Source organism: Dipodomys merriami, unplaced genomic scaffold, assembly GCF_024711535.1.
Source record: "Dipodomys merriami isolate MVZ:Mamm:240054 unplaced genomic scaffold, mDipMer1.0.p SCAF_356, whole genome shotgun sequence".
In the NCBI taxonomy this organism is placed as follows: Eukaryota; Metazoa; Chordata; class Mammalia; order Rodentia; family Heteromyidae; genus Dipodomys; species Dipodomys merriami.
The window spans coordinates 89,145-92,526 of record NW_027205115.1 but is presented as its reverse complement, the minus strand read 5'-3'; positions in this window follow the sequence as shown (position 1 = coordinate 92,526).

Below are 3,382 nucleotides of genomic sequence, written 5' to 3'. Positions count from 1 at the left end.
GATTATTATTTCTTCTGTCATGTCCCTCCTCCTTGTTTTTTGTTGTGCTTTTGTTTTTTTTTTTTTTAGCTGACTAGCATTGAACACTTGAACGACGAAAGAATGGATGTTTAGATTCCAAGTATGTACCTCCAAAATTATCTGTTGCTACTTCTTCTTTGGAAGTAAACCACTTACTTGCCCCAACGCCTGTGCGTTATTTTCCTTCCTGTATCATTTTTTAAAGTTTTTGGTCTATTTTGTATTTTGCAGGTGATTTAACAAGGAACCTTCACAGATAGTAGGTGAATACTTGACCACTAAGTTTCAATTCCCTGTATAGATTTTTTTATTTTTTATTTATTTTTTATTTTACTATTTTTAAACAATTTTTTATTATAAAAAACTGTATGGAGGGGTTCCAGTTACATGAGCAAGGTAATGAGTACATTTCTTATCAAGCATTGTTGCCTCCTCCTTTGTTTTTCCCCTACAATTCCTTTCCTCCCATCTCCACAACTACACTCTAACCACCTAAATTGTAAGTTTGTTTGAGATGTACAAGATTTTTTAATTTCTTCATTATTAGACTTCGTGTGTAACCAACTAACTGAAAGCATGTAAAAGTGTAGAACTGTAAACATGTTTGAATTTTTATGTAGACTACCATGCCATCTTGCTCACAAATCACAATATTTTCCTTCCATTGCAATCTTATGCAATCTTCTGTGATCTTGTTGTTGTTGTTGTTGTTGTTGTTGTTGTTGTTGTTGTTGTTGTTGTTGTTGTTGTTGTTGTTGTTGTTGTTCTTCTTCTTCTTCTTCTTCTTCTTCTTCTTCTTCTTCTTCTTCTCCTCCTCCTCCTCCTCCTCCTCCTCCTCCTCCTCCTCCTCCTCCTCCTCCTCCTCCTCCTCCTCCTCCTCATTCTCCTTCTTCTTCTCAGTTAAAACATCAAATGTGTTGTCAAATGCCATCATTGATAAATTTCTCTCTTGATTGCATCAGAAATGACTCAGCTATTTTTAAAGAATATTTTAAGTGCTTGATAGATATTCTACTTAAGCTAAAGATATTTTCGTTGTTTCAGAATTTTCACTAATATTAAAAATATTAAATGCTTCTGTGTCAGCATCTATTGGGATTATATGGGCTTTGTTCTTTACTTAGTTTAATAAATTGCATTAGATTTTCTAAATTGTAGCTATGTATGTAGGCTTGCTCTTTGGTGTTGGAATAACTTGATATCCATGTGTGAATCTTGTGTTAAATCTTCAGAAAAAAACACACACAGGAAAAATGGAAAAGGAATAAATGTAATCTATCCATTTCTGACACATATTCTCTTTTGTTTAGGAATTTTGCCTTTCTCTTCATAAGTAAAATTACTATACATACATTCTGATTTTGTTATTGCGCTTATGAAGTTAGTTAGGAAGTGTTTCTTCTTTTTAAAAAATTTCTGGAGCAGTCAAATAAGAGATGCATTAGGTGAGGTGGTATATATTGATTATTCCAGCTAATCATGGCCTATCCCCCCAAAAAAAAGAAAGAAGAAAGAAAGAAAGAATGAAAGAAAGAAAGAAAGAAAGAAAGAAAGAAAGAAAGAAAGAAAGAAAGAAAGAAAGAGAGAAAGAAAGAAAGAAAGAAAGAAAGAAAGACTCCCAACCATCCAAACTAAAAAACACCATGTAAGTAAAAAGGCTTGGGGCATTACTCAAGTAGTAAAGGACTTGTATACAATGGGCAATTTTCCAGGTTTGACACCTAACAATAGGGGGAAAAATGCATTTTCTTGGACAAAATTGCCCATGAAATATTTGAGTAGAGTTTTTTTCTTTCATTTTTTTCTTTCTTTTATTTCAGAGACATAGTTTTGCTAAAACCTATACAACAACTTTCAATCCTCCCCATTTAACTCCTATGAGTTGAGATTACAAGTATAGGTTTTCACACCTGGCCTCGTTGACATTTTTTACAATAAATTGTATTGGCATAAGTTTAGTATACAGAAAAGTCTAAATGTAACCAGTTTTTCTGGCCCCCTCATTGTCCTACTGTTAATGAAATGTACCAGTATTGTATGTTTGTAAAATAAAAACGCAACATTGGTCTAATGCTATTAATTAAATTGCAACCTTTACTTCATTTTGCCAATTTTTGTACTACTTTCCATTCTTTTTCTAGTATCTACTACTGTTGCTTTTTCCTCTGCCTTTCTCCTTTCTTCATGTTACCTACTCAGCTATTTCATCAATGAGGAATATCAAAAGTAGGTTAAAATTCACCATTTGCCAGGGACCAGTATCTCGTGATCAAAGGTATTCAGAAAGCTATGATCTGAAGATCACAGTTCAAAGCAAGCCTGATCAAGAAAGTGGGAAATTCATGAAAAAAAACAGCATTTAAAAAATAACCAAAGAGCTGGAATGTGGCTTAGTGGTAGTGTGCTTGCCTAGCATGCATGAAGGTCTGAGTTTGATTCCTCAGTGCCACATAAACAGAAATAGTTGGAAGTAGCACTGTGGCTTAAGTAGTAGAGTGCTCAATAGCCTTGAGCAAAAGATCCTCAGGGACAGTATCTAAGCCTTGAGCTTAAGCCCCAGGACTGGAAAAACAAACAAAAAGTAGCTCCCCTCATTGTTTTGTATGTAGTGTTCCAACTCCATGGTGCACATTATCCCTTACTGCAAATTCAATACAATAAACCAAAATTTACAATGTTCAGTATCCCCATGTGGTCATCAGTCATCATATTGTACACCAGATGTACAGAGTTAAGGAAGAAATATAAAGAAATAAAGTCACTAGTACAACCTCTCTTGAGACTATACAAGAAAAATATATGTTCTAGAGTATCCTTTGTCTAGATGTGTGGCTTAAAGAATCAGAAAAAATGTTTGATTTTGACCAATGGGGAAACCATACATGTCCATCACTGAACTCTAGAACGAAGTGTTCCAAGAATATAAGTCTTGCTAACCTTGGCTCCCACTGAGCATGAATATAGAGTTCACCATCAATAATGGTTGGACTCCAAGAGAGAATTCACAAATGGGATTGTGCCAAACTAAGAAGTTTCTGCATGACAAAGCACATCATTAGCAAGCTAAAGACAGCCTATAGAAGGAGAGATCTTTGCCAGGTCTATGTCAGAATATACAAAGAGCTCAATAAATTATACTAGCAAAGAATTAACAACTCAATTACAGATGGGCAAACAAGCGAAGTAAAGACATCTCAGAAGAAATAAAATTGGCCAGTAGTCATAAAAATGTTCAATATCTCTGGCCATAAAGGAAATGCAAACCAAAACACTTGAGATGGGCTAGGAAGGTGGCTCAGTGATAGAGTGCTTGCCTTGCAAGCACGATGCCCTGGGTTTGATTCCTCTGCACCACATAAAC